Raw genomic sequence first — 19,067 nt, 5'->3', positions numbered from 1 at the left:
ATCCCTAACTGCCTCCACCTTAGATGGATCCACCTTAATCCCATCTGCACTAACAATATGTCCAAGGAAAGTCACTTATGGTAGCCAAAATTCACATTTCTTAAACTTGGCATACAACTGATGCTCCCTCAATCTCTGGAAAATCCTTCATAGATGTTGCTCATGCTCTGTCTCTGAACTGGAGTACACTAAGATGTCATCAATGAAGACAATAACGAACTAATCCAGAAAGTCCTTGAACACCCTATTCATTAGATCCATAAAGGCTGTTGGGGCATTGGTCAAACCAAACGACATGACCAGAAACTCATAGTGCCCATACCTCATCCGAAAGGTCATCTTCGATATGTCCTCGCCCTTGATCCTCAGTTGATGATAACCAGATCAAAGATCAATCTTCGAGAACACCGTCTTACCCTAAAACTGATCGAACAAGTCGTCAATCCTTGGTAAGGGATACTTATTCTTGATAGTTAACTTGTTCAATTCCCTGTAGTCTATACACATTCTCAGAGTCCCGTCCTTCTTCTTCACAAACAAAACTGGAGCACCCAATGGTGAGTAGCTAGTTCTGATGAACCCCAAATCTAGAAGCTCATGTAACTGTATCTTCAATTCCTTCAGTTCTGCCGGTGCCATTATATATGGTGTCCTTGACATTGGCTCTGTCCCTAGAGCCAACTTAATAACAAACTGAATCTCCCTACACGGTGGCAATCTGGGTAAGTCCTTAGGAAACACATCCAAGAACTCGCAAACCAATCTGGTCTCCTTCGGTCATGTTGGCAAAACCCTAGTGGTATCTACCACACTAGCCAGAAAACCTATACATCCTCCCTGTAGTAGATCTCTGGCTCTCAGCACTGATATCATGGGTATGCGGGGTCCATGCACCGCTCCCACAAAGACAAAGGGATCCTCGCTCTCCGGCTCAAAGGTCACCATCTTATTTCTGCAGTCAATAGTAGCTCCGTATCTAACTAGGCAATTAAAATCATATCAAAGTCCTCCATACCCAACTCAATCAAGTCTACTGACGATTCCCTACCATCAACCATCACTGGAAGTGCTCTAATCCACCTCCTAGAAACTACCAGTTCTCCTGTAGGCAAAATAGTCTCAAATCTTGAAGTATAATACTCACTAGATCTACACAGTCTATCAATTACCTTACTAGAAACAAACGAATGTGTAGCACCAGAGTCAATCAATACAGTAAAAGGAGAGCCAACGCTAGAAAGTTGACCTATCACTACTGAGGGACTAGCCTCGGCCTCCGCCTGCGTCAGGGCGAACACTCGAGCTAGAGTCAAGTTGTCCACCTTCCCTGCATCTCCTTTCTTCACTGTTGGGTAGTCTTCTTAAGGTGTCCCACTACCCCGCACACATAACAGGCCTTAGCCCGAAATTCGCTCGGATGGCATCTTTTGCACCTCGTGCACTCAGAATAGATCCTCCATGAATCACCGCCTCCCTGGCGGCCACCGTGAGTACCCCGACCTCTCCTATCAGGACCAGGAGCGGTCGAAGCATCAGGGGTATTTCTCTTCAGATCACTGGGGCCTTCGTCTCTACCAAAACCAGAATATGGAGGCACCGCCCTGCGACCCTCCCGCCTTGCTGCACTCTCTCTCCATATCTTATTCTCCGCTTCCTCAGCAGTAAGAGCCTTCTCAACAGCCTGGGCATAAGTTGTCCCCCTAGGAACTTTTGTAATCCTCACATCCTGGGCTATCATAGCATTAAGCCCTATGATAAATCTATCCTGCCTAGCTGCATCAGTAGGCACAAGATTTGGTGCGAACTTCGCAAGTCTATCAAACTTTAGGGCATATTCTGTAACTGTCATGCTGTCCTGAACCAGCCCCATGAACTCACTTACCTTCACTGCCATGATGGCAACATTATAGTATTTCTGACTGAATAGATCCTTGAATCCTTCCCAACTCAGAGTGGTAACATATTTGGTCTGTGATGCCACTTCCCATCATATACGGGCATCCTCTCTCAGCATACATTTGGCACAGGCCACTCCATCATGTCCCTCTACCCTCATGAAATCCAGGATAGTAGTAATCATAGTCATCCACTGCTCGGCCTTCAATGGATCAGGTCCTCCCTCAAAGATTTGGGGCTGCTGCTTCCTGAACCACTCATACAATGGCTCCCATCTATTCTTAACCTCTACTGGTTGTACAACCGGTACCACTGCAGGTGGCACAATAGGGGCAGCACTCCCTGATGGAGCCTGCTATCGCAGAATTCAGATATGCTCATCCTGGCTCTGTAGCCGTGCTTGCATGTCTGCCATAAGTTGCTACCAATTCTCAGAGGCTGGCGGAGGGGTCTGGCCCTGGTCATCATCCCTTGCCTCAAACCTACTACCGATAAGTCATACAGATCATCTTGGATGCATAGCTATCCAAGTTAATCTGCAATCAACGACTCGGCGGTCAGGCTACGATGACAGGGTAATAATCCTTCCATGATCCACCATTGGAACTCAAACATTCATAAACAATCAAGATATAATAGTTTATTCAAATATTCATTCATATACACAGCAATGGTAATAAGCACGCCTCAATATTACCACACAGCAGTCAAGGGCCAGGTCTTATCAGTATCTCATGCTCCCTATTAATCAAGCAAATATCAACCGTCATATTCCATTATAATCATTTAAGCATATAAATACGTATGCACAATTACCAAACCCTGAGTCAAGATTTTCTTTAACGGTGAATGTACATGTCCAGCTAGTCTTCAGGAACCCTTAAACCTAGGACGCTCTGATACCAAGTTGTAACGCCCTGGATAGCCAAGACTGTTACACTGTGTATTTATAAAAGTGCAAGACTTGCTAATCAAGTCGTTTAGTATAAACGTGCTACTGAAACTATAATTGAACTAGGGTTAAAATATTTTAGTCACAAAAGTTGCATTTCATATATTTAAACATTTTAGTACATGGGATCCCAAAACAGATAGCGTTTAAAAGACAGTTTATAAAATTTCAGGTTACAGGTACAGCTACTAGCCACTCTAAGGGCAAAACAGATATTTAGGCTTTCCAGTCCTATACCACTCCTCGACCGTGGTGGTCGATCAGCTGACTATGTACATTCTGTTGGGGTTTTATGCCCTAATTAAAACCCAAATTCTTTGTAATCTCATTTTATTATCAATAAAAGAATAGAAATCATTTTTTGACTTGGTCAATCACTTTGCTCGCATGTTTTATTTTCATGATTATTTGTTTAATATAAACTTCTATTAAATCTCGAGCATATAGCTAATCTAATTTATAGTGATGTAATAACAGTGGAATATTAATATGATTATATGTTCAAAATAAGTTAGTCCTAAGATTAGTTAGTGCACAGGATTTACACTGACTTGCCAATCTATGATAAGATCAAATGTATTTGTTACATCGGACAGGATCGATATTGACAGTTGATAAGATAAGTAAACATACCGTTATTATCTATTCTAGTCATATCATATAGTTGACCATAGGTCAATTCAATCTCAATTCTGAGTAGCTAGTATTCTAACTAATTGTATTATTTGAGTTCTTTGACTTGTTCATTACCAGCTTACCCTACGAACTAGCACTACAAGAAAAAATGCTTTTAATAACACCAAAAATGTGTTATCAAAACATACCATAACACTTTTTGATGTGTTAAGACCGACTATGTTATCGTAGGTCAGGGTACTTTACATAACACTTTATCATTGTTATATAGATGTGTTATTATAATGTCAACGATAACACACTTTCTGTGTTATTTTAATAAATAGATAAGTGTTTAATTATATTATTTATAGTCGATTATATAACACATTTCAATGCTTATAAATTTGTGCTATACTACGCTTTAGTATAACACATTTTTTGTGTTATACTATACTTTAGTATAACACAATTTTTGTGTTATATTACACTTTAGTATAACACATTATTTGTGTTATATAATGAAGTTTGCATAACAAAATTCATTACATAAAAAGTGTTATTGTAATAGATATTATAACACAATTTTCGTATTATTTTAATATTTAGGTAAGTTTAAATTCTCATTATATATTCTTTTATATAACACTAATTTATTCTATTATATTTTAATTTTTTTATATAATTAAAATTAACTTTTTAATATATACTAGCATCGTCAAATGAACTTGATTTTCAAATAACAAAAAGTAAAAACATTCAACATTGTATTAACAATCCACAAATTAGTTTAAAACATTCAACACTGTCATCAACAACAAAATGTTCTTTAGGTATTCAAGTAGTCTTAAATATTCAACATAGTGAAAAGTTATTACTTTCAACACAAAATATTACACAGCTGCCCAACACAAAGCCTTCCAAATTAAGAATAGTGCAAGTGTTTTACAATAATAAGAAAAACAAGAAGAATTAGTCTGACCCTTCTGTTACATAGAACAAATATTGGGGTCACTGATTCGCCGATTCCTTGCTCATTATTAGTGTTGAAGTGAGTGAAAACATATTTGACACTAGCTCTCTCAGTGGCACCAATATATACATGCCACAAAGAAGAATCAAGAAAAGTAAGATACAGTTCTATACTTAAATAAACTATCTATTTCAACTAATTTAGGCATATAAGGTCCAGTACTAAGCTCAAAATTACTCTCAATAACTTAACTAAACTAACTGATTTAACTAAATTATATATATATAAGTTCTAGTGCTAAGATTAAAGTATGTGCTATACTTACTAATGGTGACTTTGTAGTGTACATGCATTACAGTCTCAGACCCCAAATGAAACTCTAAAAGCTCCAAGCAATAGTATAAATAGTCAAGTAGAAAAAATTGAAGAAAGACATAGTCATAAAGAATCAACATAGTCATAATCAAATCCAAATATAAACCCTATAGCCCAACATAATGTGTTTAAGTTGTTCCAATTCCAATCCTCGCCACGTAATTGTTTGCTAAGCTTCTTTAGCATCTGCATTATACAAGGATAAACAACATAAGATAGAACTTATAAAGAAAATAACATATAACACATCTCTTGTAAGACTAAAATTAGAGTATGGATGTTCATCTCTTGTAATTTTCCAAACTAAAAAACATACATTCTGTTTTAATTATAGAATTGAATCTTTGACAATAATCAGCAGCTAGGCCAATCATCCTTGTAAAGCATCAGTACTATCAAACCAAACAACAAAAAGAGAGCTCATAATCAATAATTAGACTATAAAATTGCTGTAAAATAAATAATTATGCAGTAAAGTTAAGAAACAAGCCATAAAATGAAACGCAAAAGCTAAAAACCAAGTATTTGAGCATGATGAATATAGTGTTTACAGCAAGAGAATTCAAGGAAAAGCTACTTAAATATTTTATCTCATGAATCTTGATTATCTTTGCTATGGATGAGTAACTAGCATGGATAGAAAGAATAAAAACGAATCCTTCCAGTGGATTCGGCTGGGGAGGGTGGTGTACCAAGCAAATCAGTCATGAGATGCAATTGGTGTATCACATTTTCCCAACGTAACAGTGGTTTTCCTGTAAGCATTTCAGCAAATACATCCTATGCTCCAAATATCTATTGCAGGAGTGTACTGAAGACAAAAAGTAGAGGTCTTAGACTCTTAGTATTAGAAAAAAAGTACTAAGCAACCATACACTTGGTATGATGTAGAGTAAGAAGGTAACATAAAAATTAACATTGACCAATCCCCTCAAAGATATTGGAAAATACTTAAAAGCATTGCTACTTGTTAATTGCCAATCAAAAACAATCTCCGCAACTATTCTTTTACCATAAATAAGTATGAGAGTACATAATAGATAGACTGAGCCATTGTCAATTTGTCATATAAATAAAATGAAGAGCAATAGATCAATGGTGTTGAGAGAAACATGTATTTTGGTGATTCAAGCTTATAGACAAAATAATGATGGCCACATACCAGTAGTATATATAGTAGAAGAAGCCAATACAACATGCCAACTCATATATACATATATTGCAAGGGAACAATGCTTGAAAAAAAAAAGTATTGGAGTGTACTGTGGAATCAGTAATAGAAGAAATTGAAGAAACAACATAACTTTGAAAGATCATCAAAAAATCAACAAAAAATTGCAATACTTTATGCATATGTCATCAGCCAATTAATAGAAATTGAAAATAAAATCACAAAGATCATTCCTAGCTTACTTTTGAGAAAAATTGACCCACAGAGTTCTGGAGCACGACACCATCGAGTGGCAACATAGTCCTTAAAAAAATGAAATTTTCAATAAGAAATGCAGTTTAACAGACTGCTGTTCAGATATTGGAACTAAATAAACTGACCATTATTTGAAAAACAATGTAGTTTTTCAAATAAAAATCTAATTAGGGGAAAGAAATCCAACTTGAACTTCTCATCTCCAAGTGTACTTTCTTTCACAATTTGAAAGATTAATATCAAGCTCTCTCTTGAAACTTGCCCTTTTGCAAATAGAATTTATAGTGGTTTATAGGAATGAAGCAATTGAAAAATGAAAAGCAAAACTTATTCAGTAAAAGCCAAATGTACTTTTCCTTGCATACTTTTTTATGATTAATATGAGGCTTTTTATTCCCCTTAGATTAGAAGGACACAATAAAAAAAGGAAACTCACTTTGGACAATTCCAATCACCTTTCTTCATTTCAATATCACTTCCTCCAGACTTCTTTGGTCCCTCAGCTTTGCACTTCAGGCAGCAGATATTTTGTGAAATTGCATCTGCAGCACATCAAAAGGGAATCAACCATGAGTTTAGGCAAAAACAAAAGAGAAAAAGGGACATTAAGAAATAAAAAATTGAAGAAACTGTAGCTGTGGCACATCAAAAGGGCATCCATTCCAAGATTGCATTAAATATATATGAAAACTATAAACAATATCATACTGTGTGAATTGAAAAACAGGGGTGAAAATAATACATTAATACAGCAGTTGAAAATAATAAATAGCTTATGTAAAGTCTCTTAGTTATAAAGCATAAACTTGTCTGCAAATAATTAATTTCCAAGAGAAACAAGTCAAAAACACATAATGAATGCTTAATACAGCAGAAAGAATGAAATCCTATTTCTCCTTCGCAAGAGAGAAGAATACAAAGGAAGTTATGCCTGCAAAACATGTTACTGATGCAGCTCTCACCTTGCAAAACACATAGAGGTGGTTCAGAAGTAACTACAGACACTTAAAAGTCCAAGCTAAATTAATAAACCAAAGCTTCAAGGGCTTATAATCAATCTTTAAAAATCCTACCTAAATTAATAAACCTAAACTTCTGTCAATTCTTGATAATTAATATTACAAGGGTTGTTAAACATATTAACAACTTGCAGAGAAAGAAAAAAGAATGATAATGATTTGTCTTTTCTTAGTTACAAGACTATTGGATGCAAAAATAGAAATACCAATAAATACACAAGATGAGGAAAATTATTCACCTAACTTAATGTTCATTCTAAACAAACTAGCATCTTCCCATTCTTTCAAGGATGTAAAATTTGAGAGAACTAAAAAACAAGTCTCATGCATGCATTAATTTAGATTTTTTCAACTTAATCATGGGTTGGTTTCCATTTCTGCTTTGATGTTGTGTATTTGCTGCTATGCTAAACCATCTAAAGGTTTCTCCTTTTCTTGCTTCTTCACTTCTTCTCACTCTTGTTGACTTACCAAGTAGGAGAAAAAAGATATATATAGTAAACCTAGTATTTTTAGCTTCTTTGATTTGATTTAAGTAAGTTGTAACTTGTGATTTTGGATAAGTGTGTTTGGTTTTAGTTTCTATGGTGTGGAGTAGTGTAAATAGTATAGGTGCAAACTGGGGGACAAAAGCCAGTACAGTAGTGAGGCTTCTGAGACAGAATGGGTTTCAAAGGGTTAAGCTTCTTGATGCTGAGTAGGACACTCTTAGGGCTCTGGGTAGAGATTTGGTATTGAGTTCATGGTGGGAAAATGAATATGTGCATACTTGTTTTTGTTAATATTGTCACATCTTAATCTTTTCCTGTTCCTTTGTTATTTCAGGTTTTACTCCAAAAAAATCCAAACATCACATATTAGTAGAATGGGCAGAATTTTGATAAAATATTTTTTAAACTTAGATATTAATTTATCTTCCATCAGATTTTTGACATATTTTTCCAAATAAATTCTGTATTAGGTTCTTTATTATACGGATGGATATGATGAGAAAATAATTCACGTTTTAAGAATTATTCAAGTGGTCGGGATGAGGATGACTTCATGCAATATTTGATCCTCTATCAATTTTGTTCTATTATTCCAATCTGATATATTTTAAACGCATTAATACAGTATGGTGGAATCAGACTATCCAAAGAAACAATAATATATATATCACAATATTTCTCTATTCTCTCTCTCTCAATCATGATAAGATCACTATATATAAATATGTGTGTGCGCATGCATATATATATATTAAGTATTTGTTGCATTTGATATGTCTACACAGAATTGAATTCATATAACTCAACAACCATCAGAAGAGATTCAAATGTATTAGAAAATAAATTCAAATGTGAACCATAAAAGTTTAAATCAATATTCACTAAACTGTACCTGATTTGGCCAAAATAATTTAGTATTTTTTGGAAAGAGTGGTGATATAGACAACAAAGCACCTGCAGAGCAATACCAACAAGAGATATATTAACTACAAAAATGCAATACATCCATGAACAAGATACAAAATTCCTATAAATTAGTAGAATGTAATAAAAGTAGTACACTTTGATTCATATCATTTTACTAGTAATTCAGGTTGTTGAAAATATTTTTCTCATTAGAATAAAAATACCATTTGATGAACCTAAAACTAACATAATAAAATTGACCCACAATTTTGCATACAAACCAAATTGAACTTTGAACCCAATTTCCAAATCACAAAGGCTAACCATTCTGACTCATCTCACCTCCTTAAGAACTCATTCACAACCTATATCAGTAAGCTGCAATCCATCAAACAGCCTCAAATCTGAAGAAATAGAAACATAAGAAAAAAAATCAAATAAAAGAAATGAGATAACAAAGTACTTGAGCTCTGAATTCATATATAAGGTAAACGTCATATATAAAATAAAAACATATATATATTTATATATAGTTGTGGCATTATTGAAAATTTCAAATTCTTTCATTAGTAATATCTTGGTCAGTGAATATCAGGTGTTGGCAGGCAAAGCCGTCCAGCTTTCTTTCACATTGAAACCACTATATCAAGTATGTACTAACTATTTGGTTCACCAACTGCCAACAAACACAATATATGTCCTTATTTTTCCACAACCCTCAGTTATATGTTTAGTTGATTTCCTTATTATTTGCATGTTATTTATTTATTTCCTTGAGGAGAGGAGATGAGAGAATTTCTCAAATTTTTGTTATAGTTATTATAAATGTAGTAGCCAGTATGGGTAATAGCTAGCTGTACCTACTACTGTCACAACAAGGAAAATGAATAATTTTCTCTTAGATAAACATACTAAGATAAACATACTGATTTTCTTTTTAGTATTTTGTTGAGGCATACTAATCAAAATTAGAATTACCGAATTTTTATGCATGATGCAGAGTGATTGAAGGGAGTTTCACATAGGATCGATGATATTATATGATTGACTCTCAAAGATTTCAGCAGAAGATGAGATAATGCCAACTTTCAATATTGTGACATACATATATACTTATATATATCAGCTTTGTTTAATTTGATTAATTTGACTCTTTGCTGCCATTATTATGATAGAGTGTTTAATTTGTGAGAATGTCAATGTTCTAATTAATCTTTCTCCTTTGTTTATCTCATTTGAACAAAGAATTATAATAATCTTCTTCCGTTCCTTCTGTCTTTTTTTTTTTTTTTGTGTCTGTGAGCGCACTATACTTCTAATCTTAGTTTTGGTTGAAGTATGTAGCTTCCTTTTATTGCAGCTTACATTTGTTCTTTTTACTAAATTATTTTGGGTATTTTTTTTGTTTAAGAATTCTTATTAATAGATTTGGTGATTTGCTATATGCATAATCTTATGCATTATTCACTCAAAGCACATATCAAATATACTGATCTTCACCAAGCTACTTTTATATGCACATATATACATATATGTATGTGTGTGTACTCATGTATCTATTATATAAATTCTTGACTATAAACTTGTCAACAAACACACAAAGCAATTGTCTTTTCTCTTTGTTTTTAGCTCTGCTACATTTTGCTCAAGTAAAACCAAGGCTTTCTTATTATAATATGAATGAATACCATCATTCTAATCCACTGAATACTAATTAATACATATATATAGGAATATTATCATTCCACTCAACTCCCTCCTAACTCGTAAGAAGCCTTTCTTGGCATCTTCATGGAACCACAGCTAAAGCAAATAATAATGATCCTTATTCATAACACAAATTTCAAAGAATTACCAACTTCAATTTGTGTGATGTACAATTTGGAAACACTATTGTTGGAAGAGTAAAGAGAATGCTCATCATTACATTTTCATATTTTCAGATTGTAAGAGACTTTGGCAGTAGGAAGGTGAGACAGTAAGTGTTCTTTATTTTCATGTGCTTTCTTTGATCCATGTAATGATCTTTATTTGTGCATTTCATAACAAACTAATTATAAAGTTTTCTTGTAAAAACAAAGATGTTGTAGAGTTTTATGCATGTATTGCTATATTATATACATGTTAAATAGTTTCATTGACATAGGAATTGTTTCCCATTTTAAGACATTTTTTCATCAATTTCTTTTTTCTTGACTAATAACTATGCAAATTTTTGGCCCAAGAAGGTGTAGGAATTAATAGAAAACATGGCTAAGAATTTTACTATTATGAGACAATATTATATTATTATGAGACAAATAATTATTTTTGGTTTGTAGGGTGTACATTTGGTTGTATTTGAGATACATTTTATTGTGTGATTTTGAATTATTCAGATTTCATGATTTGGAAAGAGCCTACTATGAGTTGATGTAGTAACTAAGGGGAGTGCTACCACTGGTGTTTCTTATGGTTACTCCAGATGATGATGCTGAAAAGGGATTTCAGATGAGAACTATTGTAATGCCCTGGATAACCAGGACCATTACACTGTGTGTTTATAAAGTGCCAGACTTGCTAATCAAGTCATTTAAGTAAAATCGTGTTATTGAAACTATAAAGGAACTAGGGTTAAAAACGTTTTGGTCTCAAAAGCCACATTTTCATTAATAAGCATCTTCTGTTACATGGGATCCCAAAAATATTAAGTTCAAAGACCGTTTACAAAAGACTCAGGGTTTATATACAACAACCGGCCATGCTAGGGCAAAACTAGTAGTTAGGAGATCCCTGTCCTGGTCCACTCCTCGACCGTGGCGGTCGAACCGCTGGCTATGTACATTCCACCTCGGAGCTCTCCACCTCAGGCTTGGTCCAGCTTGCCCTTGCCTTTACCTGCACCACGTAGCACCTGTGAGCCAAGGCCCAGCAAGAAAACATAACAACAGCAGAGCATGAACAACTAACAAACAAATCAACATCTCACATAGCATCACATAAACTCAGATATATCATCAGTCAGTACAATCAAGTATTCCACATACTAGGCATTTCAGTTCACAATATACACTATTCACAAACGATAACCAGGGCTAGCACCCTCAGGCTGCTCCCTCTGTTATCCCCTTGTTCTTGGCTCCCAGTGGCCAATCTGCGCCCTGTGCGCTAAATTCATGTACGACACTCTTAGACCGTTATGACATGTCCTATGGCGTAATACCAACGTTGACACGATATAACCTTCAGGAGCACTTAGTCCCATCACAACCATACAACCGGGTGCAGTTTTCTTACCTTTCAATACACTAGTTTCTGATGCCACGAAGCCACGAGCACGGTCTTCTATCCCAAGCCTCTCCAAAGACTTAATCACAACACAAATAAAACATCCTTTGTCACTAACCAATCCAAAACTACTTCCCGGAACCAATCCCACACTCTCGGAATCCCCAAATCCCTAAAACAATGCACCGAAGACATCCCCCGAACCCACGGAGCAAAGGCTCAAAATTGTAAAATCCTATGTCCTGAAATTGGCCTAGCACCGCAGCGCAGCCCTATAGGGCCGCGGCGCCCAGCAAGTCAGAGAACACACTCTGCCCAGAAACAGCCTTGCGCCGCGGCGTGCAAGAACAGCGCCGCGGTGCTCCTTCGCGAGCCCATAATTCTGGGTTTTCCCGAACCCAAACCATTCCAAATCATTCCAAACTCATACCTAAGCCCCAAAACCAACCCAAAATCCCTAATAGACCTCACAACAACCTAGAAACATCATACCCTAGCTCAATTACACAATCATTCCCAAAATTCACTCTTGAGTTCCATGCCTTAGTAACTCAAACCAGAAAGTTAAAAACTTAAACCCAAACCCAAACCACACTTCAAATTCCCTAATCCAGAACAGAAATAAGCTTTACAATTACACAGAATCCTTACCTTGAATGGAGAGTCCAACCTCTAGCTTCAAACCACCTTCTCTTTTGATTATTCCAACTCTGAGTTCATACAAAACCAGCCACCAACTTGTTTCAATTCATGCTTATCCTCTAAAAACCAGACTTGAAACTTAGACAAATCATAGATAAATCCTTACCTCTGAGTATTCTTGGCCTAGGCTTGATTGCTAACTTCAAACCCCCTTGATTCTCCTTCCAAGAGCCAAATTCAACTGCCCTCTTCTATCTTTCTTTTGCTCCATTTCTAGGTCTCCAAAATTCAGCATAAACTAATTTCCCAAAGTGTTATATGTAATTGTATTTCCCTTCAGCTGAAACTCACCTATTCACTGCCAAAAGACCACTTAATCCCTCCATAAATATCCCTTTCTAACTAAACCTCAAGGGCACACTTGTCCTTTTACTAACATTACAATTCTACCACTTTTCCAATAAAACCTATTACTCTCTATGGTTACTAACAGTTACACAAGTTACCAAATCACCAGTTACCATTATCTAGCTTTCTAGGACCGTCTCGGCACATGCATCACATTGATACCACCACACCCACACGGTACAAATCACATAGCATAATTATCACATAACATAATACACACATAGTCATATAACATGCTTAAAATCATAATCATGCATCTTAATCATTAAAATCACACATAATCTCCATTATGCCCTCCAGGCACACTAATCAAGGCCCTTAAGCCTAATTAGTGAGTTTGGGTCGTTACAACTATTCTGATTAAGATATGAAAAGATTGAACATTTTTATTTTTTTGGGGTAATTTTGTCTTCATTAATCTTTGTTTTGGTTTGACACCAAAGCCAAGTGGATTAGAAGGCCGACATGTCATTTAGTTTTGTTGAAGACATTTATGTGAAAATGGAACATAATCATAAACATAAGTCTTACTCTAAACAAACCTATATCAGTACTTTAAAAAAAAAAGAAGCTATATCACTCATTGTAACTATTGTATAAATAAATGCATTAAAGTAAGATTATATGTTATTTATATGAATATAGCTCTTATAATACCCTTAGGAACAAAAAGAGCTTCATACCAGTTGATTAAGAGCTTTTGTATCTTCTGATAGAGATAGGCGATATGCAGAAACATCATTATACTCTACAACAATGAAGTAATAGTTTACAAATGAGATATACTTCAAACTTTTACAAACACGACCATTTAACACTAAGAAAACCATGGCAAGTTTTCATTTAGACTTCAAAATTCTATTAACTTAAAACACTAATATAGCTATAATTTTTCAAGCAAGGATAGTGATAACTAAACTTGTTGAAGTAGCACTAATGAAATTTAAGTTGAGCTTTTTATGTCCCACACCATAAAAAACAACATTCCATCATTATTCTCACATAACCATCAAAATAGAAAAATAAATAAATAAAAACGATGAAAATAAAAAATTCGCATACCAATTGAACTTTTAGTTGCACCTCTCTCTGTTAACAACCAAATTCCTGGTCCTTGCACTTCTACTTGCTCATCCTATGAATATTTATTAATTATTATGCAAATATAGAAATAAAAAATAGAATGAACTGCACTTCAAATCTCAACCCTCATACATGTATTGATTAAAATGTACATGCATTCAGATCATTTCTCAAGAAAAATTCATTCAATTGCCACTCAAATTCCACAAAGCTAACATGATAATCGCATCTCAAACAAAATTTAACCAGAAAAATTACAAATAATACACCAGCTAAATTTAAGTCCCGTACATACATACATACATATATAAAAAAAAAAGAATTAATCATTTTCCGCAAGAATAGAAATGAAAAAAAGTGTGTTCACAGGAAAAACCTCGAGTGAGAATGTAGATAGTCGCAATGGTTTCTTCCACAGGAACAACCATAGTAGTAGTAGCAGAGGTCTTAGCTACGATCTGACAAAAATTGAATCATCGCAATTCGGCAAACATTTTGAGCAGAAGTAGAAAATGGAATTGCTCAAAGTAGTCAACACATTCTCTTCACACACACATATATATGTATAATTATCCAAAATTCATGACCGGATAACTTGGGAGAGAGGAGATCAGAAGAGAGAGAGTGAGTGAGTCACATTAGGAGACGTTGCTCTGAACTCTGGCTCGTCTCCTCTGCTTAGTTAGCGTTGTCCGAATGGGGGTGGTTAGAGAAACCACTAATATTAATGATTCAATCAACTGTTGAAATCCATCAAACCCATTTCAGAAATTTCCCAAAAACCATCATCCAAATTGAATAAAAACCCAATTTTTTTTCTAGAAAAAAAAAATCATCTCGTACCTCATTGAAGGATGATTTGGGTGGTGGGCAGAGCACTAACCACCGAGCTAGCTCCGTCTGTCAATCTTCTTCGGATTCCATGGAAACCACCGCACGCTGCCATGAGTGTTGTCATGGTCTCCCATGGAAGTGAGAGAGGAAGATAGGGGAGACATAGAGCTTGAGAGGAGATGATTTGAGAGAAATAGAGAGAAAGATGAAGAGGCGGCTGAGAGGAGAGAGGCACTAGGAAGAAAAAGGGATTTAGGGATTTTTACTTTATTAATATTTTTTAATATAAAAAGTTTTAAAAAGATAAGAGAGTAACAGGGAGAAACGTGAAAATTTAATGTTGGCGCCCAAAATTTTGAGTCACCCGCTTTTTACCAAGCATAATACTTTTTTAATTCTATTAGATTTTAGTGTTATCCTATGCCCTTTTTGGTGTAGTGTAGCCCATACTTACATCTTGGGAACTCGGTAGTATAATTGAGTGGGAGTGTTAATCATAGATATGAGCATCTATAGCTTCTGATGAAGAAGTGAAACGATGGTTTCCTTTTAGTTTGGTTCAAGGTGTTAAATGATAGAGATCTCATTTCAGTAATTAAATTAGTTTACTGAAATATCATTTACAAGGAACTAAGTGTTTTAAGGATAAAATACAATGAGGGGTAAAACGGTATTTTAATCCTATCTCATTGTAGACCGTCTATAGAGGATTGAGTGACAATTATGGTTGTAACAATGGATAATTAATAGCATGTCTATATTTGTTATAGAGCGTTCTATGAATTCAAGAGTGCAATTCCGAGTCTATAGTGGAGTCACGAGGAATTAATAAGTTAGTAAATTTATTTGTTAGATTTATGATAACTTATTGGCGCTTGATTTCATTGGCCCATGGTCCCCATTTTACCTTGGATAAAATTATCTAGATAGTCTCAATTAATTGATTTAATCATCAATTAGAATTATCAAAGTTGACCAGGTCAATTTTGGATAGTTTCACATAGTTGTGTAATTTTGAGAAGAAAAGAGAAATTATGGCAGATTTATTAATTAAGATAAACTAGTATCTAAATTAATAAATAAGTTTAAATCAAGGTTCAAATTATAAATAATTAATTTGATAAAGGATTTAAATAATTATTTAATTAATTAAATCAATAGAAAATAATACAGGCCTTGATTTTAAGTCCAATGGACTTATAATCAAATGGGAAATTTCATGGGCCTAAAACCCATGATAATTTCAACCTAGGGCTTCAAAATGGCTATAATTTTATTGATTTTTTAATTAAATTAATTGGCCTAATTGAGTCTATAAAATGAGTGCTTAGAGAAAAGTCAAAACATAAGTTTAATCATTGGTTTTCTGATAGTTTTAGATTCTCTCTACACACAAGTCATTTTCTAAGCCTCTTTGTTATTTTCTCTTCTTCTCTCTATATCTATCTCATGTGTTGAGAATTACGCATACTAGTCTAGGTGGTTCTAAGGATACATTGGAAGATTGTGAAGAAAATAGAAGATCGGTTCAGTTTCTTGATAATACTCTGCGCCAGAGAGAATACAAGAGTTAGAGAAACTGAAGGAAGGACTGTTTCATTCCGCTGTGTATACTGTAAGTATTCTATTCTTTTGTTTCTCTTTGAATTCAATTTTAGAAACATGTTTTAGGCTATCTCATATTAATTTGTTTAATATTAGATATACATGAAAATAAATAAAGATCATGTATAAGTTTACCTAACACATTCAGCCTCAAAGCTCTCCCACTCAGGACTGGTCCACTTTACCCTTGCCTTTACCTACACCACGTAGCACCCGTGAGCCAAGGCCCAGCAAAAAAACACAATAACAGAGCACAATCATCAATCAAACAATCAGATAATTCATACAGTATAGCCATATACTTAACAGTCCAGAACATCCATATAACTAGGCATTCAGCATACCAAGCTTATCAATTAACATTAATAAACAATTCACAAATAATAACCAGGGTCGACGCCCTTAGGTCGCACCCCTATTTATCCCACTGACTCCGACCCGCTTAAACCGAGCTCAGTGAATATCAAGTTGTCCTCAACTACCAGTGGCCGAGCTACGCCCTGTGCGCAAATATTGATTCCGGCACCCTTAGGCCATTTATAACATGTCCCATGGCATAATACCATCTATGACATCATACAGATATAGGGAGCTCTTAGTCCCAACATAATCACGTAACCAGGTGCAATTTTCTTACCTTTGAATTCCGGTAGCTTTGATCAATGATGACAACCCTCAAGCACGATCCCTTTCGAGCCCTAGCATACACCTAGTCAGAGTCATAGGATAGTACCATTACCAAACTTCAATCCCAAAAGCTAACCTCGTGACCAATCCTGAGCCCTCGGGAAGCCCTAATTCCACCAAACAGGGTGGTGGAATCAAACCCCGAGCCCTCGGGCAAAAACCCTAAGAAATAATCCAAAAATCCCCTTCTGGAGATAGGGTAGCGCTACAGTGCCCTAAAGAGGGTGTTATAGCGTTACAAATAGAGCCAAAACACCCAAACAACCCAGGCCTAGCATTGTAGCGCCCAAAGACTAGTGCTACAACGATAGTTACAGCACTCCTCTTCCCAGATTTGTCTCCTTCAAACTTCCTCGAACCAAAACCCACCAAAATTCTTCCAAATCACTACTATACTCCAAAATGAGCCTACCATCATTTATATCTCACGCCACAGAACCCAACCATATAGAACTTAGCCACATGCACCCCAAAACAAGGAAAAATCCATGTTTGAGCATGAAGATCAAAAACCCAACAAAAGAGAACCAGAACAGTCTAGAATTCAAGTGTTCAAGCTCATAATTTCTTACCTCAAGTGGGGAATTCGACCTTATGCTGTCTTTAGTATCCTTCCAGCCCTAAGCTCATCAGCTCCTCAAGTTTATCTCCCTTAATTTCCACCAAAACCAAGTTTCAGAATTCCATGCCAATGAAACTCAGAAACTAAAGAAAACCTTGAAACTTACCTCAATTGGACTGAATTTCAGTAGAACTCCTAGTATCACCAAGAACCTCAAGTGCTAAACTTGACCTAATCCTCCTCTGAACCACAACTCCAAGAATTCACAGGAAATGGTGCAAGAAAATGATAAACCGATAGAGGGAAGAGAGTAAGCCCCAAGTGTTATGTTTTTCCTTTTTTCCCTTTTTGTCTTTTCCCTTTTTCTTTCAGCTTCCCTCAGTTTCTAAACATTCCACTAAGTCATAAAGCAGTATAACACTTATCCCTTATAAACCAAATGACCATATTGCCCTCCCAATAATAACTAAACCTTTAAATCACTCTAAGGGCATTTTGGTCACTACTCCCACTAATTCCTCTAGTGTCTCTATTAATTACCGCTTACATCCCGACATCTAACTAATCACCAATTATATTCCTCAATATCAAACGGTCTCCAATATATTTTCTAAATTCCCAGAAATACCCCCAGACTCACCCCAAGCCGGGTAGAAATCCTCGTCGTGACTTTTCCGCTAAATCACTCACTAGGATCGCCTCGAGTCACAAGTTACAAATATATTTACATAATAATGTGGTATCAACAATTTATCACAAATATTTACATTTATGCCATCAATGAGCCAAAATTACGAATATACCCTTTATAGCCTAAACATTGCCTACATGCACACTAATACTCATAAGTCATGCATCTCATATATCATTACAAGAAAAAATGCTTTTAATAACACCGAAAATGTGTTATCAAAACATACGATAACACTTTCTGATGTGTTAAGACCGACTATGTTATCGTAGGTCAGGGTACTTTACATAACACTTTATCAGTGTTATACAGATGTGTTATTGTACTGTCAACGATAACAAAATTTCTGTGTTATTTTAATATATAGATAAGTGTTGAATTATGTTATTTATAGTCGATTATATAACACATTTCAATACTTATAAATTTGTGTTATACTACACTTTAGTATAACACATTTTTTGTGTTATACTATACTTTAGTATAACACATTATTTGTGTTATACTACACTTTAGTATAACACATTTTTTGTGTTATACTACACTTTAGTATAACACATGTGTTATATTAGGTTAGAGAAACATAATCTTTTTTTACTTACAAAAAACTAGGAAAACAAATATGAAAGTTGAAG

The 19,067-nt window shown here is 35.0% G+C and overlaps 2 long non-coding RNA genes across 2 annotated transcripts; both read right to left on the bottom strand.

Annotated features, from left to right (window-relative positions):
• Positions 1-5,410: 5,410 nt before the first annotated feature.
• LOC133833852 (uncharacterized) lies at positions 5,411-6,776 on the bottom strand. The gene is made up of 3 exons (XR_009893171.1): positions 6,674-6,776; positions 6,225-6,285; positions 5,411-5,622 (listed from the first exon to the last, which is right to left on the bottom strand). It is a non-coding gene; the product is annotated as an uncharacterized LOC133833852 (long non-coding RNA).
• Positions 6,777-11,275: 4,499 nt separating this feature from the next.
• LOC133777892 (uncharacterized) lies at positions 11,276-15,129 on the bottom strand. The gene is made up of 5 exons (XR_009868900.1): positions 14,897-15,129; positions 14,430-14,793; positions 14,033-14,105; positions 13,654-13,718; positions 11,276-11,530 (listed from the first exon to the last, which is right to left on the bottom strand). It is a non-coding gene; the product is annotated as an uncharacterized LOC133777892 (long non-coding RNA).
• Between the last annotated feature and the right edge of the window lie 3,938 nt (positions 15,130-19,067).

This window comes from Humulus lupulus, chromosome 5 (genome assembly GCF_963169125.1).
Source record: "Humulus lupulus chromosome 5, drHumLupu1.1, whole genome shotgun sequence".
NCBI classification, from domain to species: Eukaryota; Viridiplantae; Streptophyta; class Magnoliopsida; order Rosales; family Cannabaceae; genus Humulus; species Humulus lupulus.
Note: the sequence above shows the minus strand (reverse complement) of the source record. Positions and strands in the feature narration are given on the sequence as shown.